The 24,897-nt window shown below is 48.3% G+C and overlaps 50 non-coding genes across 50 annotated transcripts; 25 read left to right on the top strand and 25 right to left on the bottom strand.

The window, feature by feature from the left end:
- The first annotated feature begins 2,124 nt into the window (after nt 1–2,124).
- On the top strand, nt 2,125–2,212 carry trnay-gua. The gene is given in 2 exon segments: nt 2,125–2,161; nt 2,177–2,212. It is a non-coding gene; the product is annotated as a tRNA-Tyr (tRNA).
- An 81-nt stretch (nt 2,213–2,293) lies between these two features.
- trnae-cuc lies at nt 2,294–2,365 on the bottom strand. The gene has a single exon. It is a non-coding gene; the product is annotated as a tRNA-Glu (tRNA).
- Nucleotides 2,366–3,056: 691 nt separating this feature from the next.
- Nucleotides 3,057–3,144, top strand: trnay-gua. Its single transcript is given in 2 exon segments — nt 3,057–3,093; nt 3,109–3,144. It is a non-coding gene; the product is annotated as a tRNA-Tyr (tRNA).
- Nucleotides 3,145–3,225: 81 nt separating this feature from the next.
- On the bottom strand, nt 3,226–3,297 carry trnae-cuc. Its single transcript has one exon. It is a non-coding gene; the product is annotated as a tRNA-Glu (tRNA).
- A 691-nt stretch (nt 3,298–3,988) lies between these two features.
- On the top strand, nt 3,989–4,076 carry trnay-gua. Its single transcript is given in 2 exon segments — nt 3,989–4,025; nt 4,041–4,076. It is a non-coding gene; the product is annotated as a tRNA-Tyr (tRNA).
- An 81-nt stretch (nt 4,077–4,157) lies between these two features.
- On the bottom strand, nt 4,158–4,229 carry trnae-cuc. The gene has a single exon. It is a non-coding gene; the product is annotated as a tRNA-Glu (tRNA).
- Nucleotides 4,230–4,920: 691 nt separating this feature from the next.
- On the top strand, nt 4,921–5,008 carry trnay-gua. Its single transcript is given in 2 exon segments — nt 4,921–4,957; nt 4,973–5,008. It is a non-coding gene; the product is annotated as a tRNA-Tyr (tRNA).
- An 81-nt stretch (nt 5,009–5,089) lies between these two features.
- trnae-cuc lies at nt 5,090–5,161 on the bottom strand. The gene has a single exon. It is a non-coding gene; the product is annotated as a tRNA-Glu (tRNA).
- A 691-nt stretch (nt 5,162–5,852) lies between these two features.
- Nucleotides 5,853–5,940, top strand: trnay-gua. The gene is given in 2 exon segments: nt 5,853–5,889; nt 5,905–5,940. It is a non-coding gene; the product is annotated as a tRNA-Tyr (tRNA).
- Nucleotides 5,941–6,021: 81 nt separating this feature from the next.
- On the bottom strand, nt 6,022–6,093 carry trnae-cuc. Its single transcript has one exon. It is a non-coding gene; the product is annotated as a tRNA-Glu (tRNA).
- A 690-nt stretch (nt 6,094–6,783) lies between these two features.
- On the top strand, nt 6,784–6,871 carry trnay-gua. Its single transcript is given in 2 exon segments — nt 6,784–6,820; nt 6,836–6,871. It is a non-coding gene; the product is annotated as a tRNA-Tyr (tRNA).
- An 81-nt stretch (nt 6,872–6,952) lies between these two features.
- trnae-cuc lies at nt 6,953–7,024 on the bottom strand. Its single transcript has one exon. It is a non-coding gene; the product is annotated as a tRNA-Glu (tRNA).
- Nucleotides 7,025–7,714: 690 nt separating this feature from the next.
- Nucleotides 7,715–7,802, top strand: trnay-gua. Its single transcript is given in 2 exon segments — nt 7,715–7,751; nt 7,767–7,802. It is a non-coding gene; the product is annotated as a tRNA-Tyr (tRNA).
- Nucleotides 7,803–7,883: 81 nt separating this feature from the next.
- Nucleotides 7,884–7,955, bottom strand: trnae-cuc. Its single transcript has one exon. It is a non-coding gene; the product is annotated as a tRNA-Glu (tRNA).
- A 691-nt stretch (nt 7,956–8,646) lies between these two features.
- Nucleotides 8,647–8,734, top strand: trnay-gua. The gene is given in 2 exon segments: nt 8,647–8,683; nt 8,699–8,734. It is a non-coding gene; the product is annotated as a tRNA-Tyr (tRNA).
- An 81-nt stretch (nt 8,735–8,815) lies between these two features.
- trnae-cuc lies at nt 8,816–8,887 on the bottom strand. The gene has a single exon. It is a non-coding gene; the product is annotated as a tRNA-Glu (tRNA).
- A 691-nt stretch (nt 8,888–9,578) lies between these two features.
- trnay-gua lies at nt 9,579–9,666 on the top strand. The gene is given in 2 exon segments: nt 9,579–9,615; nt 9,631–9,666. It is a non-coding gene; the product is annotated as a tRNA-Tyr (tRNA).
- Nucleotides 9,667–9,747: 81 nt separating this feature from the next.
- trnae-cuc lies at nt 9,748–9,819 on the bottom strand. Its single transcript has one exon. It is a non-coding gene; the product is annotated as a tRNA-Glu (tRNA).
- Nucleotides 9,820–10,509: 690 nt separating this feature from the next.
- trnay-gua lies at nt 10,510–10,597 on the top strand. Its single transcript is given in 2 exon segments — nt 10,510–10,546; nt 10,562–10,597. It is a non-coding gene; the product is annotated as a tRNA-Tyr (tRNA).
- An 81-nt stretch (nt 10,598–10,678) lies between these two features.
- trnae-cuc lies at nt 10,679–10,750 on the bottom strand. The gene has a single exon. It is a non-coding gene; the product is annotated as a tRNA-Glu (tRNA).
- Nucleotides 10,751–11,441: 691 nt separating this feature from the next.
- Nucleotides 11,442–11,529, top strand: trnay-gua. The gene is given in 2 exon segments: nt 11,442–11,478; nt 11,494–11,529. It is a non-coding gene; the product is annotated as a tRNA-Tyr (tRNA).
- An 81-nt stretch (nt 11,530–11,610) lies between these two features.
- Nucleotides 11,611–11,682, bottom strand: trnae-cuc. The gene has a single exon. It is a non-coding gene; the product is annotated as a tRNA-Glu (tRNA).
- A 691-nt stretch (nt 11,683–12,373) lies between these two features.
- trnay-gua lies at nt 12,374–12,461 on the top strand. The gene is given in 2 exon segments: nt 12,374–12,410; nt 12,426–12,461. It is a non-coding gene; the product is annotated as a tRNA-Tyr (tRNA).
- Nucleotides 12,462–12,542: 81 nt separating this feature from the next.
- Nucleotides 12,543–12,614, bottom strand: trnae-cuc. Its single transcript has one exon. It is a non-coding gene; the product is annotated as a tRNA-Glu (tRNA).
- Nucleotides 12,615–13,305: 691 nt separating this feature from the next.
- Nucleotides 13,306–13,393, top strand: trnay-gua. The gene is given in 2 exon segments: nt 13,306–13,342; nt 13,358–13,393. It is a non-coding gene; the product is annotated as a tRNA-Tyr (tRNA).
- Nucleotides 13,394–13,474: 81 nt separating this feature from the next.
- On the bottom strand, nt 13,475–13,546 carry trnae-cuc. Its single transcript has one exon. It is a non-coding gene; the product is annotated as a tRNA-Glu (tRNA).
- A 690-nt stretch (nt 13,547–14,236) lies between these two features.
- Nucleotides 14,237–14,324, top strand: trnay-gua. The gene is given in 2 exon segments: nt 14,237–14,273; nt 14,289–14,324. It is a non-coding gene; the product is annotated as a tRNA-Tyr (tRNA).
- Nucleotides 14,325–14,405: 81 nt separating this feature from the next.
- On the bottom strand, nt 14,406–14,477 carry trnae-cuc. Its single transcript has one exon. It is a non-coding gene; the product is annotated as a tRNA-Glu (tRNA).
- Nucleotides 14,478–15,167: 690 nt separating this feature from the next.
- Nucleotides 15,168–15,255, top strand: trnay-gua. The gene is given in 2 exon segments: nt 15,168–15,204; nt 15,220–15,255. It is a non-coding gene; the product is annotated as a tRNA-Tyr (tRNA).
- Nucleotides 15,256–15,336: 81 nt separating this feature from the next.
- trnae-cuc lies at nt 15,337–15,408 on the bottom strand. The gene has a single exon. It is a non-coding gene; the product is annotated as a tRNA-Glu (tRNA).
- Nucleotides 15,409–16,098: 690 nt separating this feature from the next.
- On the top strand, nt 16,099–16,186 carry trnay-gua. The gene is given in 2 exon segments: nt 16,099–16,135; nt 16,151–16,186. It is a non-coding gene; the product is annotated as a tRNA-Tyr (tRNA).
- An 81-nt stretch (nt 16,187–16,267) lies between these two features.
- trnae-cuc lies at nt 16,268–16,339 on the bottom strand. Its single transcript has one exon. It is a non-coding gene; the product is annotated as a tRNA-Glu (tRNA).
- A 690-nt stretch (nt 16,340–17,029) lies between these two features.
- Nucleotides 17,030–17,117, top strand: trnay-gua. Its single transcript is given in 2 exon segments — nt 17,030–17,066; nt 17,082–17,117. It is a non-coding gene; the product is annotated as a tRNA-Tyr (tRNA).
- Nucleotides 17,118–17,198: 81 nt separating this feature from the next.
- Nucleotides 17,199–17,270, bottom strand: trnae-cuc. Its single transcript has one exon. It is a non-coding gene; the product is annotated as a tRNA-Glu (tRNA).
- Nucleotides 17,271–17,961: 691 nt separating this feature from the next.
- On the top strand, nt 17,962–18,049 carry trnay-gua. The gene is given in 2 exon segments: nt 17,962–17,998; nt 18,014–18,049. It is a non-coding gene; the product is annotated as a tRNA-Tyr (tRNA).
- Nucleotides 18,050–18,130: 81 nt separating this feature from the next.
- Nucleotides 18,131–18,202, bottom strand: trnae-cuc. Its single transcript has one exon. It is a non-coding gene; the product is annotated as a tRNA-Glu (tRNA).
- A 691-nt stretch (nt 18,203–18,893) lies between these two features.
- Nucleotides 18,894–18,981, top strand: trnay-gua. The gene is given in 2 exon segments: nt 18,894–18,930; nt 18,946–18,981. It is a non-coding gene; the product is annotated as a tRNA-Tyr (tRNA).
- Nucleotides 18,982–19,062: 81 nt separating this feature from the next.
- Nucleotides 19,063–19,134, bottom strand: trnae-cuc. The gene has a single exon. It is a non-coding gene; the product is annotated as a tRNA-Glu (tRNA).
- Nucleotides 19,135–19,825: 691 nt separating this feature from the next.
- On the top strand, nt 19,826–19,913 carry trnay-gua. The gene is given in 2 exon segments: nt 19,826–19,862; nt 19,878–19,913. It is a non-coding gene; the product is annotated as a tRNA-Tyr (tRNA).
- Nucleotides 19,914–19,994: 81 nt separating this feature from the next.
- trnae-cuc lies at nt 19,995–20,066 on the bottom strand. The gene has a single exon. It is a non-coding gene; the product is annotated as a tRNA-Glu (tRNA).
- A 691-nt stretch (nt 20,067–20,757) lies between these two features.
- On the top strand, nt 20,758–20,845 carry trnay-gua. Its single transcript is given in 2 exon segments — nt 20,758–20,794; nt 20,810–20,845. It is a non-coding gene; the product is annotated as a tRNA-Tyr (tRNA).
- Nucleotides 20,846–20,926: 81 nt separating this feature from the next.
- Nucleotides 20,927–20,998, bottom strand: trnae-cuc. The gene has a single exon. It is a non-coding gene; the product is annotated as a tRNA-Glu (tRNA).
- A 690-nt stretch (nt 20,999–21,688) lies between these two features.
- trnay-gua lies at nt 21,689–21,776 on the top strand. The gene is given in 2 exon segments: nt 21,689–21,725; nt 21,741–21,776. It is a non-coding gene; the product is annotated as a tRNA-Tyr (tRNA).
- Nucleotides 21,777–21,857: 81 nt separating this feature from the next.
- trnae-cuc lies at nt 21,858–21,929 on the bottom strand. The gene has a single exon. It is a non-coding gene; the product is annotated as a tRNA-Glu (tRNA).
- Nucleotides 21,930–22,620: 691 nt separating this feature from the next.
- trnay-gua lies at nt 22,621–22,708 on the top strand. Its single transcript is given in 2 exon segments — nt 22,621–22,657; nt 22,673–22,708. It is a non-coding gene; the product is annotated as a tRNA-Tyr (tRNA).
- Nucleotides 22,709–22,789: 81 nt separating this feature from the next.
- trnae-cuc lies at nt 22,790–22,861 on the bottom strand. The gene has a single exon. It is a non-coding gene; the product is annotated as a tRNA-Glu (tRNA).
- A 692-nt stretch (nt 22,862–23,553) lies between these two features.
- On the top strand, nt 23,554–23,641 carry trnay-gua. The gene is given in 2 exon segments: nt 23,554–23,590; nt 23,606–23,641. It is a non-coding gene; the product is annotated as a tRNA-Tyr (tRNA).
- Nucleotides 23,642–23,722: 81 nt separating this feature from the next.
- trnae-cuc lies at nt 23,723–23,794 on the bottom strand. The gene has a single exon. It is a non-coding gene; the product is annotated as a tRNA-Glu (tRNA).
- Nucleotides 23,795–24,484: 690 nt separating this feature from the next.
- On the top strand, nt 24,485–24,572 carry trnay-gua. The gene is given in 2 exon segments: nt 24,485–24,521; nt 24,537–24,572. It is a non-coding gene; the product is annotated as a tRNA-Tyr (tRNA).
- An 81-nt stretch (nt 24,573–24,653) lies between these two features.
- Nucleotides 24,654–24,725, bottom strand: trnae-cuc. The gene has a single exon. It is a non-coding gene; the product is annotated as a tRNA-Glu (tRNA).
- Nucleotides 24,726–24,897: the final 172 nt, after the last annotated feature.

The raw sequence follows: 24,897 nt of genomic DNA, 5'->3' as shown, positions 1-24,897 counted from the left end.
TAGGGAAACTAAGGTATGTATGAGCTCCCTTTCTGTGCAGCTGTCTTCCTCTCCATAAACCCATCTTCCTCTCTCAGTAGGTCTGATCATGTAGTCTTAGGTTTTCTGTCTTTTGTAGATCAAACATGTTGGGGACTAAATTCACTTTATGTGGAAAAAGCAGCACAACACACAGATCAGCAGAGCTCTGCTGAAGAAAAGAAGCCCAGAGAAGGAGCTCCGAACAATCCGCTATGTGAGTACACAAACATAAGCACACACATTCTTATTGGGAAACAACCAGCGTAAAGGATTAATGAACATATATGTTGTGTGTTCTTTCTGTAGGAGGCCAATCTGATGGGAGATGCCCGTCATCATCTCTGGCATGAATGTGAACTTTGAGCGCGTTCCGTTTCACTCTAAGGTGAGTTTATGCTATTCACTGTTGATGACCACAGATTATCACATCTCACGTTACCTCTCACAGTTCTCATGGGTTCTCAGTTGTTTTAGAAGCTGGATGAGCTTAGTGAGCTGATAAAGATGTACAAAGATTCTTTTTAATGTTCCCCATCATCAAACCTTATTACTATGGTCTCAGTGTGGTTCACATAGCTTAGACTATATATGATTCCAAGAGCCCTAACGAGACAGGGGCTGACAAAGATCGTACCCTTTTCTTTATTTTTTAGCATGACATTTTTAGTCTTACTGAAAGATTCTTAATTAAAACGCTTCATTCATTAAATATTAATTAAAAACTGCTTTTACTAGTTTACATCTCAAATGGAGATGCTGCCAAAAATATTATTCAGGCCATCAGAAACACCAGAAAAAAAATGAAAAAAAGAGAAAAACAACAAAACAAGAAAGACTGTGTCAGACTTTATTTTAGGCATCTGGTCAGTGGTGGTCCAATGGTGGTTCCACTGATGGACAGGGTAGTGTTGCAACAGATCAGCTAATATTGTTTCTAATATCTCTATGTGTGTATCGTTAACATGATCAGTGATCTTTTTTAAAGAAGTGGCTAAGGCCTAAACAGGAGAATGTCATTCAGCCGCAGAAAAGAAGCAGTGTGGAATGATGTGACTGAGGGGTACGAGCTGAACTTCTAAGGAATGATGCCATGGGCTTCCAGGAGAAAGTTTCAGCGTTCATGCTGACAAAAGTAAGTTCACAAACTTTACTCATTTGTACATTTGTTATGTGTATTCAGATAGATGTTTCTCATTTCATTGGGTCGTTTCTTCTCTCCTTGGGTCAGAACAGCTCAGCTGATTAACTTTTTTTCTCGTGTTTGGATTTTGAAGAGTCTTTTGTCTGCATGCTATTCCTCAGCTGACAACACTCTGATGCTGTTTGTCTGCATGGCTAATAATGACTTCACGCTGGAGTAACTAGCTATGAGGACACCAAGGTCCGGACATTGGTAGTTTCAGAAGGGTTTTTTACTTTCCTGCATTTATGAAATTAAAGGTAGAAACATCGCCATTATGATAATACAGTAGCCTACTCAGGGGCAGAGCCACAGTAACACATGCTTACCTATGAGACGTGGAAAATTTTTTTTGACAAAAACCTTTATCAAGGTCACAAATGCAGTTTCGATGATTGCGTCTGCACACCGGAGGGCCTGGCATAGCAAGAGTTCGCGTGTCTAAAGATTTTTACTCAAAACAAGCAGGAGCACACCTCATTCAACTTCTTGAATCAGTTGGTGCCAGTCTTGTAACAACTGAACTTTCCAACTCCTGCTTTGTTGAAATAAAAGCTTGTAAGCAAGTCGGCTCTCTGCATATAGGATTGGACATACCTGCTTCACGGTGACACGGCTGCAGGATTTCAGCCCACATGCAAGGTCTTGATGTCTATTCATTTATGTATCATTTTACACCAAGTGATGAAGTGCTCTTTCTGGAGCTCGGCTGAAATGCAGCTGTGAATAACCATCAGTTCCACCAGACACTCTGCTAACTTTGATGGCTCCTTTGGTAGCTGTAATAGGAAAAGGATGCCTTGCACTCTAGGGCATTCAGCCATAAGCCAGGATCCTCAAAAGTCACTGCGTCGCATGTTGGCGTGTGGCAGAATTTCAAGCGTGTCCCATGAAAGTTGGGGAACACACGAGCGAGCTGGGCACCTTCGATAGCTCAGTTGGTAGAGCGGAGGACTGTAGATGTTACAAACGGCCATCCTTAGGTCGCTGGTTCAAATCCGGCTCGAAGGACGTCTCGTTTTAGCAAAGAGGTGTGAGGACAAGCTGACAGCTGATTTTGGTTATGTTTTTCGCTAGCAAGAAACAGTGTACTTCCCTGACCGGGAATCGAACCCGGGCCGCGGCGGTGAGAGCGCCGAATCCTAGCCACTAGACCACCAGGGACAGCAGTGGGAAAGTTTTGCGACAAAAACCTTTTTCAAGGTCACAAATGCAGCTCTGTCGATCTGGTCTCCTTGCTGGAGGGCCTAGCGTCCAAAACAATTCCAGAACTTTAATGCAGCCGCAAGTGTCTGAAGGTTTTTTTTCACAAATGCAGCTTCGTTGATTGCGTCTTCACACCGGAGGGCCTGGCATAGCAAGGGTTCGCGTGTCTAAAGATTTTTACTCAAAAGAAGCAGGAGCACACCTCATTCAACTTCTTGAATCGGTCGGTGCCAGTCTTGTAACAACCGAACTTTCCAACTCCTGCTTTGCTGAAATAAAAGCTTGTAAGCAAGTCGGCTCTCTGCATATAGGATTGGACATACCTGCTTCACGGTGACACGGCTGCAGGATTTCAGCCCACATGCAAGGTCTTGATGTCTATTCATTTATGTATCATTTTACACCAAGTGATGAAGTGCTCTTTCTGGAGCTCGGCTGAAATGCAGCTGTGAATAACCATCAGTTCCACCAGACACTCTGCTAACTTTGATGGCTCCTTTGGTAGCTGTAATAGGAAAAGGATGCCTTGCACTCTAGGGCATTCAGCCATAAGCCAGGATCCTCAAAAGTCACTGCGTCGCATGTTGGCGTGTGGCAGAATTTCAAGCGTGTCCCATGAAAGTTGGGGAACACACGAGCGAGCTGGGCACCTTCGATAGCTCAGTTGGTAGAGCGGAGGACTGTAGATGTTACAAACGGCCATCCTTAGGTCGCTGGTTCAAATCCGGCTCGAAGGACGTCTCGTTTTAGCAAAGAGGTGTGAGGACAAGCTGACAGCTGATTTTGGTTATGTTTTTCGCTAGCAAGAAACAGTGTACTTCCCTGACCGGGAATCGAACCCGGGCCGCGGCGGTGAGAGCGCCGAATCCTAGCCACTAGACCACCAGGGACAGCAGTGGGAAAGTTTTGCGACAAAAACCTTTTTCAAGGTCACAAATGCAGCTCTGTCGATCTGGTCTCCTTGCTGGAGGGCCTAGCGTCCAAAACAATTCCAGAACTTTAATGCAGCCGCAAGTGTCTGAAGGTTTTTTTTCACAAATGCAGCTTCGTTGATTGCGTCTTCACACCGGAGGGCCTGGCATAGCAAGGGTTCGCGTGTCTAAAGATTTTTACTCAAAAGAAGCAGGAGCACACCTCATTCAACTTCTTGAATCGGTCGGTGCCAGTCTTGTAACAACCGAACTTTCCAACTCCTGCTTTGCTGAAATAAAAGCTTGTAAGCAAGTCGGCTCTCTGCATATAGGATTGGACATACCTGCTTCACGGTGACACGGCTGCAGGATTTCAGCCCACATGCAAGGTCTTGATGTCTATTCATTTATGTATCATTTTACACCAAGTGATGAAGTGCTCTTTCTGGAGCTCGGCTGAAATGCAGCTGTGAATAACCATCAGTTCCACCAGACACTCTGCTAACTTTGATGGCTCCTTTGGTAGCTGTAATAGGAAAAGGATGCCTTGCACTCTAGGGCATTCAGCCATAAGCCAGGATCCTCAAAAGTCACTGCGTCGCATGTTGGCGTGTGGCAGAATTTCAAGCGTGTCCCATGAAAGTTGGGGAACACACGAGCGAGCTGGGCACCTTCGATAGCTCAGTTGGTAGAGCGGAGGACTGTAGATGTTACAAACGGCCATCCTTAGGTCGCTGGTTCAAATCCGGCTCGAAGGACGTCTCGTTTTAGCAAAGAGGTGTGAGGACAAGCTGACAGCTGATTTTGGTTATGTTTTTCGCTAGCAAGAAACAGTGTACTTCCCTGACCGGGAATCGAACCCGGGCCGCGGCGGTGAGAGCGCCGAATCCTAGCCACTAGACCACCAGGGACAGCAGTGGGAAAGTTTTGCGACAAAAACCTTTTTCAAGGTCACAAATGCAGCTCTGTCGATCTGGTCTCCTTGCTGGAGGGCCTAGCGTCCAAAACAATTCCAGAACTTTAATGCAGCCGCAAGTGTCTGAAGGTTTTTTTTCACAAATGCAGCTTCGTTGATTGCGTCTTCACACCGGAGGGCCTGGCATAGCAAGGGTTCGCGTGTCTAAAGATTTTTACTCAAAAGAAGCAGGAGCACACCTCATTCAACTTCTTGAATCGGTCGGTGCCAGTCTTGTAACAACCGAACTTTCCAACTCCTGCTTTGCTGAAATAAAAGCTTGTAAGCAAGTCGGCTCTCTGCATATAGGATTGGACATACCTGCTTCACGGTGACACGGCTGCAGGATTTCAGCCCACATGCAAGGTCTTGATGTCTATTCATTTATGTATCATTTTACACCAAGTGATGAAGTGCTCTTTCTGGAGCTCGGCTGAAATGCAGCTGTGAATAACCATCAGTTCCACCAGACACTCTGCTAACTTTGATGGCTCCTTTGGTAGCTGTAATAGGAAAAGGATGCCTTGCACTCTAGGGCATTCAGCCATAAGCCAGGATCCTCAAAAGTCACTGCGTCGCATGTTGGCGTGTGGCAGAATTTCAAGCGTGTCCCATGAAAGTTGGGGAACACACGAGCGAGCTGGGCACCTTCGATAGCTCAGTTGGTAGAGCGGAGGACTGTAGATGTTACAAACGGCCATCCTTAGGTCGCTGGTTCAAATCCGGCTCGAAGGACGTCTCGTTTTAGCAAAGAGGTGTGAGGACAAGCTGACAGCTGATTTTGGTTATGTTTTTCGCTAGCAAGAAACAGTGTACTTCCCTGACCGGGAATCGAACCCGGGCCGCGGCGGTGAGAGCGCCGAATCCTAGCCACTAGACCACCAGGGACAGCAGTGGGAAAGTTTTGCGACAAAAACCTTTTTCAAGGTCACAAATGCAGCTCTGTCGATCTGGTCTCCTTGCTGGAGGGCCTAGCGTCCAAAACAATTCCAGAACTTTAATGCAGCCGCAAGTGTCTGAAGGTTTTTTTTCACAAATGCAGCTTCGTTGATTGCGTCTTCACACCGGAGGGCCTGGCATAGCAAGGGTTCGCGTGTCTAAAGATTTTTACTCAAAAGAAGCAGGAGCACACCTCATTCAACTTCTTGAATCGGTCGGTGCCAGTCTTGTAACAACCGAACTTTCCAACTCCTGCTTTGCTGAAATAAAAGCTTGTAAGCAAGTCGGCTCTCTGCATATAGGATTGGACATACCTGCTTCACGGTGACACGGCTGCAGGATTTCAGCCCACATGCAAGGTCTTGATGTCTATTCATTTATGTATCATTTTACACCAAGTGATGAAGTGCTCTTTCTGGAGCTCGGCTGAAATGCAGCTGTGAATAACCATCAGTTCCACCAGACACTCTGCTAACTTTGATGGCTCCTTTGGTAGCTGTAATAGGAAAAGGATGCCTTGCACTCTAGGGCATTCAGCCATAAGCCAGGATCCTCAAAAGTCACTGCGTCGCATGTTGGCGTGTGGCAGAATTTCAAGCGTGTCCCATGAAAGTTGGGGAACACACGAGCGAGCTGGGCACCTTCGATAGCTCAGTTGGTAGAGCGGAGGACTGTAGATGTTACAAACGGCCATCCTTAGGTCGCTGGTTCAAATCCGGCTCGAAGGACGTCTCGTTTTAGCAAAGAGGTGTGAGGACAAGCTGACAGCTGATTTTGGTTATGTTTTTCGCTAGCAAGAAACAGTGTACTTCCCTGACCGGGAATCGAACCCGGGCCGCGGCGGTGAGAGCGCCGAATCCTAGCCACTAGACCACCAGGGACAGCAGTGGGAAAGTTTTGCGACAAAAACCTTTTTCAAGGTCACAAATGCAGCTCTGTCGATCTGGTCTCCTTGCTGGAGGGCCTAGCGTCCAAAACAATTCCAGAACTTTAATGCAGCCGCAAGTGTCTGAAGGTTTTTTTCACAAATGCAGCTTCGTTGATTGCGTCTTCACACCGGAGGGCCTGGCATAGCAAGGGTTCGCGTGTCTAAAGATTTTTACTCAAAAGAAGCAGGAGCACACCTCATTCAACTTCTTGAATCGGTCGGTGCCAGTCTTGTAACAACCGAACTTTCCAACTCCTGCTTTGCTGAAATAAAAGCTTGTAAGCAAGTCGGCTCTCTGCATATAGGATTGGACATACCTGCTTCACGGTGACACGGCTGCAGGATTTCAGCCCACATGCAAGGTCTTGATGTCTATTCATTTATGTATCATTTTACACCAAGTGATGAAGTGCTCTTTCTGGAGCTCGGCTGAAATGCAGCTGTGAATAACCATCAGTTCCACCAGACACTCTGCTAACTTTGATGGCTCCTTTGGTAGCTGTAATAGGAAAAGGATGCCTTGCACTCTAGGGCATTCAGCCATAAGCCAGGATCCTCAAAAGTCACTGCGTCGCATGTTGGCGTGTGGCAGAATTTCAAGCGTGTCCCATGAAAGTTGGGGAACACACGAGCGAGCTGGGCACCTTCGATAGCTCAGTTGGTAGAGCGGAGGACTGTAGATGTTACAAACGGCCATCCTTAGGTCGCTGGTTCAAATCCGGCTCGAAGGACGTCTCGTTTTAGCAAAGAGGTGTGAGGACAAGCTGACAGCTGATTTTGGTTATGTTTTTCGCTAGCAAGAAACAGTGTACTTCCCTGACCGGGAATCGAACCCGGGCCGCGGCGGTGAGAGCGCCGAATCCTAGCCACTAGACCACCAGGGACAGCAGTGGGAAAGTTTTGCGACAAAAACCTTTTTCAAGGTCACAAATGCAGCTCTGTCGATCTGGTCTCCTTGCTGGAGGGCCTAGCGTCCAAAACAATTCCAGAACTTTAATGCAGCCGCAAGTGTCTGAAGGTTTTTTTCACAAATGCAGCTTCGTTGATTGCGTCTTCACACCGGAGGGCCTGGCATAGCAAGGGTTCGCGTGTCTAAAGATTTTTACTCAAAAGAAGCAGGAGCACACCTCATTCAACTTCTTGAATCGGTCGGTGCCAGTCTTGTAACAACCGAACTTTCCAACTCCTGCTTTGCTGAAATAAAAGCTTGTAAGCAAGTCGGCTCTCTGCATATAGGATTGGACATACCTGCTTCACGGTGACACGGCTGCAGGATTTCAGCCCACATGCAAGGTCTTGATGTCTATTCATTTATGTATCATTTTACACCAAGTGATGAAGTGCTCTTTCTGGAGCTCGGCTGAAATGCAGCTGTGAATAACCATCAGTTCCACCAGACACTCTGCTAACTTTGATGGCTCCTTTGGTAGCTGTAATAGGAAAAGGATGCCTTGCACTCTAGGGCATTCAGCCATAAGCCAGGATCCTCAAAAGTCACTGCGTCGCATGTTGGCGTGTGGCAGAATTTCAAGCGTGTCCCATGAAAGTTGGGGAACACACGAGCGAGCTGGGCACCTTCGATAGCTCAGTTGGTAGAGCGGAGGACTGTAGATGTTACAAACGGCCATCCTTAGGTCGCTGGTTCAAATCCGGCTCGAAGGACGTCTCGTTTTAGCAAAGAGGTGTGAGGACAAGCTGACAGCTGATTTTGGTTATGTTTTTCGCTAGCAAGAAACAGTGTACTTCCCTGACCGGGAATCGAACCCGGGCCGCGGCGGTGAGAGCGCCGAATCCTAGCCACTAGACCACCAGGGACAGCAGTGGGAAAGTTTTGCAACAAAAACCTTTTTCAAGGTCACAAATGCAGCTCTGTCGATCTGGTCTCCTTGCTGGAGGGCCTAGCGTCCAAAACAATTCCAGAACTTTAATGCAGCCGCAAGTGTCTGAAGGTTTTTTTTCACAAATGCAGCTTCGTTGATTGCGTCTTCACACCGGAGGGCCTGGCAGAGCAAGGGTTCGCGTGTCTAAAGATTTTTACTCAAAAGAAGCAGGAGCACACCTCATTCAACTTCTTGAATCGGTCGGTGCCAGTCTTGTAACAACCGAACTTTCCAACTCCTGCTTTGCTGAAATAAAAGCTTGTAAGCAAGTCGGCTCTCTGCATATAGGATTGGACATACCTGCTTCACGGTGACACGGCTGCAGGATTTCAGCCCACATGCAAGGTCTTGATGTCTATTCATTTATGTATCATTTTACACCAAGTGATGAAGGGCTCTTTCTGGAGCTCGGCTGAAATGCAGCTGTGAATAACCATCAGTTCCACCAGACACTCTGCTAACTTTGATGGCTCCTTTGGTAGCTGTAATAGGAAAAGGATGCCTTGCACTCTAGGGCATTCAGCCATAAGCCAGGATCCTCAAAAGTCACTGCGTCGCATGTTGGCGTGTGGCAGAATTTCAAGCGTGTCCCATGAAAGTTGGGGAACACACGAGCGAGCTGGGCACCTTCGATAGCTCAGTTGGTAGAGCGGAGGACTGTAGATGTTACAAACGGCCATCCTTAGGTCGCTGGTTCAAATCCGGCTCGAAGGACGTCTCGTTTTAGCAAAGAGGTGTGAGGACAAGCTGACAGCTGATTTTGGTTATGTTTTTCGCTAGCAAGAAACAGTGTACTTCCCTGACCGGGAATCGAACCCGGGCCGCGGCGGTGAGAGCGCCGAATCCTAGCCACTAGACCACCAGGGACAGCAGTGGGAAAGTTTTGCGACAAAAACCTTTTTCAAGGTCACAAATGCAGCTCTGTCGATCTGGTCTCCTTGCTGGAGGGCCTAGCGTCCAAAACAATTCCAGAACTTTAATGCAGCCGCAAGTGTCTGAAGGTTTTTTTTCACAAATGCAGCTTCGTTGATTGCGTCTTCACACCGGAGGGCCTGGCATAGCAAGGGTTCGCGTGTCTAAAGATTTTTACTCAAAAGAAGCAGGAGCACACCTCATTCAACTTCTTGAATCGGTCGGTGCCAGTCTTGTAACAACCGAACTTTCCAACTCCTGCTTTGCTGAAATAAAAGCTTGTAAGCAAGTCGGCTCTCTGCATATAGGATTGGACATACCTGCTTCACGGTGACACGGCTGCAGGATTTCAGCCCACATGCAAGGTCTTGATGTCTATTCATTTATGTATCATTTTACACCAAGTGATGAAGTGCTCTTTCTGGAGCTCGGCTGAAATGCAGCTGTGAATAACCATCAGTTCCACCAGACACTCTGCTAACTTTGATGGCTCCTTTGGTAGCTGTAATAGGAAAAGGATGCCTTGCACTCTAGGGCATTCAGCCATAAGCCAGGATCCTCAAAAGTCACTGCGTCGCATGTTGGCGTGTGGCAGAATTTCAAGCGTGTCCCATGAAAGTTGGGGAACACACGAGCGAGCTGGGCACCTTCGATAGCTCAGTTGGTAGAGCGGAGGACTGTAGATGTTACAAACGGCCATCCTTAGGTCGCTGGTTCAAATCCGGCTCGAAGGACGTCTCGTTTTAGCAAAGAGGTGTGAGGACAAGCTGACAGCTGATTTTGGTTATGTTTTTCGCTAGCAAGAAACAGTGTACTTCCCTGACCGGGAATCGAACCCGGGCCGCGGCGGTGAGAGCGCCGAATCCTAGCCACTAGACCACCAGGGACAGCAGTGGGAAAGTTTTGCGACAAAAACCTTTTTCAAGGTCACAAATGCAGCTCTGTCGATCTGGTCTCCTTGCTGGAGGGCCTAGCGTCCAAAACAATTCCAGAACTTTAATGCAGCCGCAAGTGTCTGAAGGTTTTTTTCACAAATGCAGCTTCGTTGATTGCGTCTTCACACCGGAGGGCCTGGCATAGCAAGGGTTCGCGTGTCTAAAGATTTTTACTCAAAAGAAGCAGGAGCACACCTCATTCAACTTCTTGAATCGGTCGGTGCCAGTCTTGTAACAACCGAACTTTCCAACTCCTGCTTTGCTGAAATAAAAGCTTGTAAGCAAGTCGGCTCTCTGCATATAGGATTGGACATACCTGCTTCACGGTGACACGGCTGCAGGATTTCAGCCCACATGCAAGGTCTTGATGTCTATTCATTTATGTATCATTTTACACCAAGTGATGAAGTGCTCTTTCTGGAGCTCGGCTGAAATGCAGCTGTGAATAACCATCAGTTCCACCAGACACTCTGCTAACTTTGATGGCTCCTTTGGTAGCTGTAATAGGAAAAGGATGCCTTGCACTCTAGGGCATTCAGCCATAAGCCAGGATCCTCAAAAGTCACTGCGTCGCATGTTGGCGTGTGGCAGAATTTCAAGCGTGTCCCATGAAAGTTGGGGAACACACGAGCGAGCTGGGCACCTTCGATAGCTCAGTTGGTAGAGCGGAGGACTGTAGATGTTACAAACGGCCATCCTTAGGTCGCTGGTTCAAATCCGGCTCGAAGGACGTCTCGTTTTAGCAAAGAGGTGTGAGGACAAGCTGACAGCTGATTTTGGTTATGTTTTTCGCTAGCAAGAAACAGTGTACTTCCCTGACCGGGAATCGAACCCGGGCCGCGGCGGTGAGAGCGCCGAATCCTAGCCACTAGACCACCAGGGACAGCAGTGGGAAAGTTTTGCGACAAAAACCTTTTTCAAGGTCACAAATGCAGCTCTGTCGATCTGGTCTCCTTGCTGGAGGGCCTAGCGTCCAAAACAATTCCAGAACTTTAATGCAGCCGCAAGTGTCTGAAGGTTTTTTTTCACAAATGCAGCTTCGTTGATTGCGTCTTCACACCGGAGGGCCTGGCATAGCAAGGGTTCGCGTGTCTAAAGATTTTTACTCAAAAGAAGCAGGAGCACACCTCATTCAACTTCTTGAATCGGTCGGTGCCAGTCTTGTAACAACCGAACTTTCCAACTCCTGCTTTGCTGAAATAAAAGCTTGTAAGCAAGTCGGCTCTCTGCATATAGGATTGGACATACCTGCTTCACGGTGACACGGCTGCAGGATTTCAGCCCACATGCAAGGTCTTGATGTCTATTCATTTATGTATCATTTTACACCAAGTGATGAAGTGCTCTTTCTGGAGCTCGGCTGAAATGCAGCTGTGAATAACCATCAGTTCCACCAGACACTCTGCTAACTTTGATGGCTCCTTTGGTAGCTGTAATAGGAAAAGGATGCCTTGCACTCTAGGGCATTCAGCCATAAGCCAGGATCCTCAAAAGTCACTGCGTCGCATGTTGGCGTGTGGCAGAATTTCAAGCGTGTCCCATGAAAGTTGGGGAACACACGAGCGAGCTGGGCACCTTCGATAGCTCAGTTGGTAGAGCGGAGGACTGTAGATGTTACAAACGGCCATCCTTAGGTCGCTGGTTCAAATCCGGCTCGAAGGACGTCTCGTTTTAGCAAAGAGGTGTGAGGACAAGCTGACAGCTGATTTTGGTTATGTTTTTCGCTAGCAAGAAACAGTGTACTTCCCTGACCGGGAATCGAACCCGGGCCGCGGCGGTGAGAGCGCCGAATCCTAGCCACTAGACCACCAGGGACAGCAGTGGGAAAGTTTTGCGACAAAAACCTTTTTCAAGGTCACAAATGCAGCTCTGTCGATCTGGTCTCCTTGCTGGAGGGCCTAGCGTCCAAAACAATTCCAGAACTTTAATGCAGCCGCAAGTGTCTGAAGGTTTTTTTTCACAAATGCAGCTTCGTTGATTGCGTCTTCACACCGGAGGGCCTGGCATAGCAAGGGTTCGCGTGTCTAAAGATTTTTACTCAAAAGAAGCAGGAGCACACCTCATTCAACTTCTTGAATCGGTCGGTGCCAGTCTTGTAACAACCGAACTTTCCAACTCCTGCTTTGCTGAAATAAAAGCTTGTAAGCAAGTCGGCTCTCTGCATATAGGATTGGACATACCTGCTTCACGGTGACACGGCTGCAGGATTTCAGCCCACATGCAAGGTCTTGATGTCTATTCATTTATGTATCATTTTACACCAAGTGATGAAGTGCTCTTTCTGGAGCTCGGCTGAAATGCAGCTGTGAATAACCATCAGTTCCACCAGACACTCTGCTAACTTTGATGGCTCCTTTGGTAGCTGTAATAGGAAAAGGATGCCTTGCACTCTAGGGCATTCAGCCATAAGCCAGGATCCTCAAAAGTCACTGCGTCGCATGTTGGCGTGTGGCAGAATTTCAAGCGTGTCCCATGAAAGTTGGGGAACACACGAGCGAGCTGGGCACCTTCGATAGCTCAGTTGGTAGAGCGGAGGACTGTAGATGTTACAAACGGCCATCCTTAGGTCGCTGGTTCAAATCCGGCTCGAAGGACGTCTCGTTTTAGCAAAGAGGTGTGAGGACAAGCTGACAGCTGATTTTGGTTATGTTTTTCGCTAGCAAGAAACAGTGTACTTCCCTGACCGGGAATCGAACCCGGGCCGCGGCGGTGAGAGCGCCGAATCCTAGCCACTAGACCACCAGGGACAGCAGTGGGAAAGTTTTGCGACAAAAACCTTTTTCAAGGTCACAAATGCAGCTCTGTCGATCTGGTCTCCTTGCTGGAGGGCCTAGCGTCCAAAACAATTCCAGAACTTTAATGCAGCCGCAAGTGTCTGAAGGTTTTTTTTCACAAATGCAGCTTCGTTGATTGCGTCTTCACACCGGAGGGCCTGGCATAGCAAGGGTTCGCGTGTCTAAAGATTTTTACTCAAAAGAAGCAGGAGCACACCTCATTCAACTTCTTGAATCGGTCGGTGCCAGTCTTGTAACAACCGAACTTTCCAACTCCTGCTTTGCTGAAATAAAAGCTTGTAAGCAAGTCGGCTCTCTGCATATAGGATTGGACATACCTGCTTCACGGTGACACGGCTGCAGGATTTCAGCCCACATGCAAGGTCTTGATGTCTATTCATTTATGTATCATTTTACACCAAGTGATGAAGTGCTCTTTCTGGAGCTCGGCTGAAATGCAGCTGTGAATAACCATCAGTTCCACCAGACACTCTGCTAACTTTGATGGCTCCTTTGGTAGCTGTAATAGGAAAAGGATGCCTTGCACTCTAGGGCATTCAGCCATAAGCCAGGATCCTCAAAAGTCACTGCGTCGCATGTTGGCGTGTGGCAGAATTTCAAGCGTGTCCCATGAAAGTTGGGGAACACACGAGCGAGCTGGGCACCTTCGATAGCTCAGTTGGTAGAGCGGAGGACTGTAGATGTTACAAACGGCCATCCTTAGGTCGCTGGTTCAAATCCGGCTCGAAGGACGTCTCGTTTTAGCAAAGAGGTGTGAGGACAAGCTGACAGCTGATTTTGGTTATGTTTTTCGCTAGCAAGAAACAGTGTACTTCCCTGACCGGGAATCGAACCCGGGCCGCGGCGGTGAGAGCGCCGAATCCTAGCCACTAGACCACCAGGGACAGCAGTGGGAAAGTTTTGCGACAAAAACCTTTTTCAAGGTCACAAATGCAGCTCTGTCGATCTGGTCTCCTTGCTGGAGGGCCTAGCGTCCAAAACAATTCCAGAACTTTAATGCAGCCGCAAGTGTCTGAAGGTTTTTTTCACAAATGCAGCTTCGTTGATTGCGTCTTCACACCGGAGGGCCTGGCAGAGCAAGGGTTCGCGTGTCTAAAGATTTTTACTCAAAAGAAGCAGGAGCACACCTCATTCAACTTCTTGAATCGGTCGGTGCCAGTCTTGTAACAACCGAACTTTCCAACTCCTGCTTTGCTGAAATAAAAGCTTGTAAGCAAGTCGGCTCTCTGCATATAGGATTGGACATACCTGCTTCACGGTGACACGGCTGCAGGATTTCAGCCCACATGCAAGGTCTTGATGTCTATTCATTTATGTATCATTTTACACCAAGTGATGAAGGGCTCTTTCTGGAGCTCGGCTGAAATGCAGCTGTGAATAACCATCAGTTCCACCAGACACTCTGCTAACTTTGATGGCTCCTTTGGTAGCTGTAATAGGAAAAGGATGCCTTGCACTCTAGGGCATTCAGCCATAAGCCAGGATCCTCAAAAGTCACTGCGTCGCATGTTGGCGTGTGGCAGAATTTCAAGCGTGTCCCATGAAAGTTGGGGAACACACGAGCGAGCTGGGCACCTTCGATAGCTCAGTTGGTAGAGCGGAGGACTGTAGATGTTACAAACGGCCATCCTTAGGTCGCTGGTTCAAATCCGGCTCGAAGGACGTCTCGTTTTAGCAAAGAGGTGTGAGGACAAGCTGACAGCTGATTTTGGTTATGTTTTTCGCTAGCAAGAAACAGTGTACTTCCCTGACCGGGAATCGAACCCGGGCCGCGGCGGTGAGAGCGCCGAATCCTAGCCACTAGACCACCAGGGACAGCAGTGGGAAAGTTTTGCGACAAAAACCTTTTTCAAGGTCACAAATGCAGCTCTGTCGATCTGGTCTCCTTGCTGGAGGGCCTAGCGTCCAAAACAATTCCAGAACTTTAATGCAGCCGCAAGTGTCTGAAGGTTTTTTTCACAAATGCAGCTTCGTTGATTGCGTCTTCACACCGGAGGGCCTGGCAGAGCAAGGGTTCGCGTGTCTAAAGATTTTTACTCAAAAGAAGCAGGAGCACACCTCATTCAACTTCTTGAATCGGTCGGTGCCAGTCTTGTAACAACCGAACTTTCCAACTCCTGCTTTGCTGAAATAAAAGCTTGTAAGCAAGTCGGCTCTCTGCATATAGGATTGGACATACCTGCTTCACGGTGACACGGCTGCAGGATTTCAGCCCACATGCAAGGTCTTGATGTCTATTCATTTATGTATCATTTTACACCAAGTGATGAAGTGCTCTTTCTGGAGCTCGGCTGAAATGCAGCTGTGAATAACCATCAGTTCCACCAGACACTCTGCTAACTTTGATGGCTCCTTTGGTAGCTGTAATAGGAAAAGGATGCCTTGCACTCTAGGGCATTCAGCCATAAGCCAGGATCCTCAAAAGTCACTGCGTCGCATGTTGGCGTGTGGCAGAATTTCAAGCGTGTCCCATGAAAGTTGGGGAACACACGATTGAGCTGGGCACCTTCGATAGCTCAGTTGGTAGAGCGGAGGACTGTAGATGTTACAAACGGCCATCCTTAGGTCGCTGGTTCAAATCCGGCTCGAAGGACGTCTCGTTTTAGCAAAGAGGTGTGAGGACAAGCTGACAGCTGATTTTGGTTATGTTTTTCGCTAGCAAGAAACAGTGTACTTCCCTGACCGGGAATCGAACCCGGGCCGCGGCGGTGAGAGCGCCGAATCCTAGCCACTAGACCACCAGGGACAGCAGTGGGAAAGTTTTGCAACAAAAACCTTTTTCAAGGTCACAAATGCAGCTCTGTCGATCTGGTCTCCTTGCTGGAGGGCCTAGCGTCCAAAACAATTCCAGAACTTTAATGCAGCCGCAAGTGTCTGAAGGTTTTTTTCACAAATGCAGCTTCGTTGATTGCGTCTTCACACCGGAGGGCCTGGCAGAGCAAGGGTTCGCGTGTCTAAAGATTTTTACTCAAAAGAAGCAGGAGCACACCTCATTCAACTTCTTGAATCGGTCGGTGCCAGTCTTGTAACAACCGAACTTTCCAACTCCTGCTTTGCTGAAATAAAAGCTTGTAAGCAAGTCGGCTCTCTGCATATAGGATTGGACATACCTGCTTCACGGTGACACGGCTGCAGGATTTCAGCCCACATGCAAGGTCTTGATGTCTATTCATTTATGTATCATTTTACACCAAGTGATGAAGTGCTCTTTCTGGAGCTCGGCTGAAATGCAGCTGTGAATAACCATCAGTTCCACCAGACACTCTGCTAACTTTGATGGCTCCTTTGGTAGCTGTAATAGGAAAAGGATGCCTTGCACTCTAGGGCATTCAGCCATAAGCCAGGATCCTCAAAAGTCACTGCGTCGCATGTTGGCGTGTGGCAGAATTTCAAGCGTGTCCCATGAAAGTTGGGGAACACACGAGCGAGCTGGGCACCTTCGATAGCTCAGTTGGTAGAGCGGAGGACTGTAGATGTTACAAACGGCCATCCTTAGGTCGCTGGTTCAAATCCGGCTCGAAGGACGTCTCGTTTTAGCAAAGAGGTGTGAGGACAAGCTGACAGCTGATTTTGGTTATGTTTTTCGCTAGCAAGAAACAGTGTACTTCCCTGACCGGGAATCGAACCCGGGCCGCGGCGGTGAGAGCGCCGAATCCTAGCCACTAGACCACCAGGGACAGCAGTGGGAAAGTTTTGCGACAAAAACCTTTTTCAAGGTCACAAATGCAGCTCTGTCGATCTGGTCTCCTTGCTGGAGGGCCTAGCGTCCAAAACAATTCCAGAACTTTAATGCAGCCGCAAGTGTCTGAAGGTTTTTTTCACAAATGCAGCTTCGTTGATTGCGTCTTCACACCGGAGGGCCTGGCAGAGCAAGGGTTCGCGTGTCTAAAGATTTTTACTCAAAAGAAGCAGGAGCACACCTCATTCAACTTCTTGAATCGGTCGGTGCCAGTCTTGTAACAACCGAACTTTCCAACTCCTGCTTTGCTGAAATAAAAGCTTGTAAGCAAGTCGGCTCTCTGCATATAGGATTGGACATACCTGCTTCACGGTGACACGGCTGCAGGATTTCAGCCCACATGCAAGGTCTTGATGTCTATTCATTTATGTATCATTTTACACCAAGTGATGAAGTGCTCTTTCTGGAGCTCGGCTGAAATGCAGCTGTGAATAACCATCAGTTCCACCAGACACTCTGCTAACTTTGATGGCTCCTTTGGTAGCTGTAATAGGAAAAGGATGCCTTGCACTCTAGGGCATTCAGCCATAAGCCAGGATCCTCAAAAGTCACTGCGTCGCATGTTGGCGTGTGGCAGAATTTCAAGCGTGTCCCATGAAAGTTGGGGAACACACGAGCGAGCTGGGCACCTTCGATAGCTCAGTTGGTAGAGCGGAGGACTGTAGATGTTACAAACGGCCATCCTTAGGTCGCTGGTTCAAATCCGGCTCGAAGGACGTCTCGTTTTAGCAAAGAGGTGTGAGGACAAGCTGACAGCTGATTTTGGTTATGTTTTTCGCTAGCAAGAAACAGTGTACTTCCCTGACCGGGAATCGAACCCGGGCCGCGGCGGTGAGAGCGCCGAATCCTAGCCACTAGACCACCAGGGACAGCAGTGGGAAAGTTTTGCGACAAAAACCTTTTTCAAGGTCACAAATGCAGCTCTGTCGATCTGGTCTCCTTGCTGGAGGGCCTAGCGTCCAAAACAATTCCAGAACTTTAATGCAGCCGCAAGTGTCTGAAGGTTTTTTTTCACAAATGCAGCTTCGTTGATTGCGTCTTCACACCGGAGGGCCTGGCATAGCAAGGGTTCGCGTGTCTAAAGATTTTTACTCAAAAGAAGCAGGAGCACACCTCATTCAACTTCTTGAATCGGTCGGTGCCAGTCTTGTAACAACCGAACTTTCCAACTCCTGCTTTGCTGAAATAAAAGCTTGTAAGCAAGTCGGCTCTCTGCATATAGGATTGGACATACCTGCTTCACGGTGACACGGCTGCAGGATTTCAGCCCACATGCAAGGTCTTGATGTCTATTCATTTATGTATCATTTTACACCAAGTGATGAAGTGCTCTTTCTGGAGCTCGGCTGAAATGCAGCTGTGAATAACCATCAGTTCCACCAGACACTCTGCTAACTTTGATGGCTCCTTTGGTAGCTGTAATAGGAAAAGGATGCCTTGCACTCTAGGGCATTCAGCCATAAGCCAGGATCCTCAAAAGTCACTGCGTCGCATGTTGGCGTGTGGCAGAATTTCAAGCGTGTCCCATGAAAGTTGGGGAACACACGAGCGAGCTGGGCACCTTCGATAGCTCAGTTGGTAGAGCGGAGGACTGTAGATGTTACAAACGGCCATCCTTAGGTCGCTGGTTCAAATCCGGCTCGAAGGACGTCTCGTTTTAGCAAAGAGGTGTGAGGACAAGCTGACAGCTGATTTTGGTTATGTTTTTCGCTAGCAAGAAACAGTGTACTTCCCTGACCGGGAATCGAACCCGGGCCGCGGCGGTGAGAGCGCCGAATCCTAGCCACTAGACCACCAGGGACAGCAGTGGGAAAGTTTTGCGACAAAAACCTTTTTCAAGGTCACAAATGCAGCTCTGTCGATCTGGTCTCCTTGCTGGAGGGCCTAGCGTCCAAAACAATTCCAGAACTTTAATGCAGCCGCAAGTGTCTGAAGGTTTTTTTTCACAAATGCAGCTTCGTTGATTGCGTCTTCACACCGGAGGGCCTGGCATAGCAAGGGTTCGCGTGTCTAAAGATTTTTACTCAAAAGAAGCAGGAGCACACCTCATTCAACTTCTTGAATCGGTCGGTGCCAGTCTTGTAACAACCGAACTTTCCAACTCCTGCTTTGCTGAAATAAAAGCTTGTAAGCAAGTCGGCTCTCTGCATATAGGATTGGACATACCTGCTTCACGGTGACACGGCTGCAGGATTTCAGCCCACATGCAAGGTCTTGATGTCTATTCATTTATGTATCATTTTACACCAAGTGATGAAGTGCTCTTTCTGGAGCTCGGCTGAAATGCAGCTGTGAATAACCATCAGTTCCACCAGACACTCTGCTAACTTTGATGGCTCCTTTGGTAGCTGTAATAGGAAAAGGATGCCTTGCACTCTAGGGCATTCAGCCATAAGCCAGGATCCTCAAAAGTCACTGCGTCGCATGTTGGCGTGTGGCAGAATTTCAAGCGTGTCCCATGAAAGTTGGGGAACACACGAGCGAGCTGGGCACCTTCGATAGCTCAGTTGGTAGAGCGGAGGACTGTAGATGTTACAAACGGCCATCCTTAGGTCGCTGGTTCAAATCCGGCTCGAAGGACGTCTCGTTTTAGCAAAGAGGTGTGAGGACAAGCTGACAGCTGATTTTGGTTATGTTTTTCGCTAGCAAGAAACAGTGTACTTCCCTGACCGGGAATCGAACCCGGGCCGCGGCGGTGAGAGCGCCGAATCCTAGCCACTAGACCACCAGGGACAGCAGTGGGAAAGTTTTGCGACAAAAACCTTTTTCAAGGTCACAAATGCAGCTCTGTCGATCTGGTCTCCTTGCTGGAGGGCCTAGCGTCCAAAACAATTCCAGAACTTTAATGCAGCCGCAAGTGTCTGAAGGTTTTTTTTCACAAATGCAGCTTCGTTGATTGCGTCTTCACACCGGAGGGCCTGGCATAGCAAGGGTTCGCGTGTCTAAAGATTTTTACTCAAAAGAAGCAGGAGCACACCTCATTCAACTTCTTGAATCGGTCGGTGCCAGTCTTGTAACAACCGAACTTTCCAACTCCTGCTTTGCTGAAATAAAAGCTTGTAAGCAAGTCGGCTCTCTGCATATAGGATTGGACATACCTGCTTCACGGTGACACGGCTGCAGGATTTCAGCCCACATGCAAGGTCTTGATGTCTATTCATTTATGTATCATTTTACACCAAGTGATGAAGTGCTCTTTCTGGAGCTCGGCTGAAATGCAGCTGTGAATAACCATCAGTTCCACCAGACACTCTGCTAACTTTGATGGCTCCTTTGGTAGCTGTAATAGGAAAAGGATGCCTTGCACTCTAGGGCATTCAGCCATAAGCCAGGATCCTCAAAAGTCACTGCGTCGCATGTTGGCGTGTGGCAGAATTTCAAGCGTGTCCCATGAAAGTTGGGGAACACACGAGCGAGCTGGGCACCTTCGATAGCTCAGTTGGTAGAGCGGAGGACTGTAGATGTTACAAACGGCCATCCTTAGGTCGCTGGTTCAAATCCGGCTCGAAGGACGTCTCGTTTTAGCAAAGAGGTGTGAGGACAAGCTGACAGCTGATTTTGGTTATGTTTTTCGCTAGCAAGAAACAGTGTACTTCCCTGACCGGGAATCGAACCCGGGCCGCGGCGGTGAGAGCGCCGAATCCTAGCCACTAGACCACCAGGGACAGCAGTGGGAAAGTTTTGCGACAAAAACCTTTTTCAAGGTCACAAATGCAGCTCTGTCGATCTGGTCTCCTTGCTGGAGGGCCTAGCGTCCAAAACAATTCCAGAACTTTAATGCAGCCGCAAGTGTCTGAAGGTTTTTTTTCACAAATGCAGCTTCGTTGATTGCGTCTTCACACCGGAGGGCCTGGCATAGCAAGGGTTCGCGTGTCTAAAGATTTTTACTCAAAAGAAGCAGGAGCACACCTCATTCAACTTCTTGAATCGGTCGGTGCCAGTCTTGTAACAACCGAACTTTCCAACTCCTGCTTTGCTGAAATAAAAGCTTGTAAGCAAGTCGGCTCTCTGCATATAGGATTGGACATACCTGCTTCACGGTGACACGGCTGCAGGATTTCAGCCCACATGCAAGGTCTTGATGTCTATTCATTTATGTATCATTTTACACCAAGTGATGAAGTGCTCTTTCTGGAGCTCGGCTGAAATGCAGCTGTGAATAACCATCAGTTCCACCAGACACTCTGCTAACTTTGATGGCTCCTTTGGTAGCTGTAATAGGAAAAGGATGCCTTGCACTCTAGGGCATTCAGCCATAAGCCAGGATCCTCAAAAGTCACTGCGTCGCATGTTGGCGTGTGGCAGAATTTCAAGCGTGTCCCATGAAAGTTGGGGAACACACGAGCGAGCTGGGCACCTTCGATAGCTCAGTTGGTAGAGCGGAGGACTGTAGATGTTACAAACGGCCATCCTTAGGTCGCTGGTTCAAATCCGGCTCGAAGGACGTCTCGTTTTAGCAAAGAGGTGTGAGGACAAGCTGACAGCTGATTTTGGTTATGTTTTTCGCTAGCAAGAAACAGTGTACTTCCCTGACCGGGAATCGAACCCGGGCCGCGGCGGTGAGAGCGCCGAATCCTAGCCACTAGACCACCAGGGACAGCAGTGGGAAAGTTTTGCGACAAAAACCTTTTTCAAGGTCACAAATGCAGCTCTGTCGATCTGGTCTCCTTGCTGGAGGGCCTAGCGTCCAAAACAATTCCAGAACTTTAATGCAGCCGCAAGTGTCTGAAGGTTTTTTTCACAAATGCAGCTTCGTTGATTGCGTCTTCACACCGGAGGGCCTGGCATAGCAAGGGTTCGCGTGTCTAAAGATTTTTACTCAAAAGAAGCAGGAGCACACCTCATTCAACTTCTTGAATCGGTCGGTGCCAGTCTTGTAACAACCGAACTTTCCAACTCCTGCTTTGCTGAAATAAAAGCTTGTAAGCAAGTCGGCTCTCTGCATATAGGATTGGACATACCTGCTTCACGGTGACACGGCTGCAGGATTTCAGCCCACATGCAAGGTCTTGATGTCTATTCATTTATGTATCATTTTACACCAAGTGATGAAGTGCTCTTTCTGGAGCTCGGCTGAAATGCAGCTGTGAATAACCATCAGTTCCACCAGACACTCTGCTAACTTTGATGGCTCCTTTGGTAGCTGTAATAGGAAAAGGATGCCTTGCACTCTAGGGCATTCAGCCATAAGCCAGGATCCTCAAAAGTCACTGCGTCGCATGTTGGCGTGTGGCAGAATTTCAAGCGTGTCCCATGAAAGTTGGGGAACACACGAGCGAGCTGGGCACCTTCGATAGCTCAGTTGGTAGAGCGGAGGACTGTAGATGTTACAAACGGCCATCCTTAGGTCGCTGGTTCAAATCCGGCTCGAAGGACGTCTCGTTTTAGCAAAGAGGTGTGAGGACAAGCTGACAGCTGATTTTGGTTATGTTTTTCGCTAGCAAGAAACAGTGTACTTCCCTGACCGGGAATCGAACCCGGGCCGCGGCGGTGAGAGCGCCGAATCCTAGCCACTAGACCACCAGGGACAGCAGTGGGAAAGTTTTGCGACAAAAACCTTTTTCAAGGTCACAAATGCAGCTCTGTCGATCTGGTCTCCTTGCTGGAGGGCCTAGCGTCCAAAACAATTCCAGAACTTTAATGCAGCCGCAAGTGTCTGAAGGTTTTTTTTCACAAATGCAGCTTCGTTGATTGCGTCTTCACACCGGAGGGCCTGGCATAGCAAGGGTTCGCGTGTCTAAAGATTTTTACTCAAAAGAAGCAGGAGCACACCTCATTCAACTTCTTGAATCGGTCGGTGCCAGTCTTGTAACAACCGAACTTTCCAACTCCTGCTTTGCTGAAATAAAAGCTTGTAAGCAAGTCGGCTCTCTGCATATAGGATTGGACATACCTGCTTCACGGTGACACGGCTGCAGGATTTCAGCCCACATGCAAGGTCTTGATGTCTATTCATTTATGTATCATTTTACACCAAGTGATGAAGTGCTCTTTCTGGAGCTCGGCTGAAATGCAGCTGTGAATAACCATCAGTTCCACCAGACACTCTGCTAACTTTGATGGCTCCTTTGGTAGCTGTAATAGGAAAAGGATGCCTTGCACTCTAGGGCATTCAGCCATAAGCCAGGATCCTCAAAAGTCACTGCGTCGCATGTTGGCGTGTGGCAGAATTTCAAGCGTGTCCCATGAAAGTTGGAGAACACACGAGCGAGCTGGGCACCTTCGATAGCTCAGTTGGTAGAGCGGAGGACTGTAGATGTTACAAACGGCCATCCTTAGGTCGCTGGTTCAAATCCGGCTCGAAGGACGTCTCGTTTTAGCAAAGAGGTGTGAGGACAAGCTGACAGCTGATTTCGGTTATGTTTTTCGCTAGCAAGAAACAGTGTACTTCCCTGACCGGGAATCGAACCCGGGCCGCGGCGGTGAGAGCGCCGAATCCTAGCCACTAGACCACCAGGGACAGCAGTGGGAAAGTTTTGCGACAAAAACCTTTTTCAAGGTCACAAATGCAGCTCTGTCGATCTGGTCTCCTTGCTGGAGGGCCTAGCGTCCAAAACAATTCCAGAACTTTAATGCAGCCGCAAGTGTCTGAAGGTTTTTTTTCACAAATGCAGCTTCGTTGATTGCGTCTTCACACCGGAGGGCCTGGCATAGCAAGGGTTCGCGTGTCTAAAGATTTTTACTCAAAAGAAGCAGGAGCACACCTCATTCAACTTCTTGAATCGGTCGGTGCCAGTCTTGTAACAACCGAACTTTCCAACTCCTGCTTTGCTGAAATAAAAGCTTGTAAGCAAGTCGGCTCTCTGCATATAGGATTGGACATACCTGCTTCACGGTGACACGGCTGCAGGATTTCAGCCCACATGCAAGGTCTTGATGTCTATTCATTTATGTATCATTTTACACCAAGTGATGAAGTGCTCTTTCTGGAGCTCGGCTGAAATGCAGCTGTGAATAACCATCAGTTCCACCAGACACTCTGCTAACTTTGATGGCTCCTTTGGTAGCTGTAATAGGAAAAGGATGCCTTGCACTCTAGGGCATTCAGCCATAAGCCAGGATCCTCAAAAGTCACTGCGTCGCATGTTGGCGTGTGGCAGAATTTCAAGCGTGTCCCATGAAAGTTGGGAGAACACACGAGCGAGCTGGGCACCTTCGATAGCTCAGTTGGTAGAGCGGAGGACTGTAGATGTTACAAACGGCCATCCTTAGGTCGCTGGTTCAAATCCGGCTCGAAGGACGTCTCGTTTTAGCAAAGAGGTGTGAGGACAAGCTGACAGCTGATTTTGGTTATGTTTTTCGCTAGCAAGAAACAGTGTACTTCCCTGACCGGGAATCGAACCCGGGCCGCGGCGGTGAGAGCGCCGAATCCTAGCCACTAGACCACCAGGGACAGCAGTGGGAAAGTTTTGCGACAAAAACCTTTTTCAAGGTCACAAATGCAGCTCTGTCGATCTGGTCTCCTTGCTGGAGGGCCTAGCGTCCAAAACAATTCCAGAACTTTAATGCAGCCGCAAGTGTCTGAAGGTTTTTTTCACAAATGCAGCTTCGTTGATTGCGTCTTCACACCGGAGGGCCTGGCATAGCAAGGGTTCGCGTGTCTAAAGATTTTTACTCAAAAGAAGCAGGAGCACACCTCATTCAACTTCTTGAATCGGTCGGTGCCAGTCTTGTAACAACCGAACTTTCCAACTCCTGCTTTGCTGAAATAAAAGCTTGTAAGCAAGTCGGCTCTCTGCATATAGGATTGGACATACCTGCTTCACGGTGACACGGCTGCAGGATTTCAGCCCACATGCAAGGTCTTGATGTCTATTCATTTATGTATCATTTTACACCAAGTGATGAAGTGCTCTTTCTGGAGCTCGGCTGAAATGCAGCTGTGAATAACCATCAGTTCCACCAGACACTCTGCTAACTTTGATGGCTCCTTTGGTAGCTGTAATAGGAAAAGGATGCCTTGCACTCTAGGGCATTCAGCCATAAGCCAGGATCCTCAAAAGTCACTGCGTCGCATGTTGGCGTGTGGCAGAATTTCAAGCGTGTCCCATGAAAGTTGGGGAACACACGAGCGAGCTGGGCACCTTCGATAGCTCAGTTGGTAGAGCGGAGGACTGTAGATGTTACAAACGGCCATCCTTAGGTCGCTGGTTCAAATCCGGCTCGAAGGACGTCTCGTTTTAGCAAAGAGGTGTGAGGACAAGCTGACAGCTGATTTTGGTTATGTTTTTCGCTAGCAAGAAACAGTGTACTTCCCTGACCGGGAATCGAACCCGGGCCGCGGCGGTGAGAGCGCCGAATCCTAGCCACTAGACCACCAGGGACAGCAGTGGGAAAGTTTTGCGACAAAAACCTTTTTCAAGGTCACAAATGCAGCTCTGTCGATCTGGTCTCCTTGCTGGAGGGCCTAGCGTCCAAAACAATTCCAGAACTTTAATGCAGCCGCAAGTGTCTGAAGGTTTTTTTTCACAAATGCAGCTTCGTTGATTGCGTCTT

Source organism: Colossoma macropomum, unplaced genomic scaffold (assembly GCF_904425465.1).
Source record: "Colossoma macropomum unplaced genomic scaffold, Colossoma_macropomum, whole genome shotgun sequence".
Lineage (NCBI taxonomy): Eukaryota > Metazoa > Chordata > Actinopteri > Characiformes > Serrasalmidae > Colossoma > Colossoma macropomum.
This window is presented reverse-complemented; position numbering and strand designations above follow the sequence as displayed.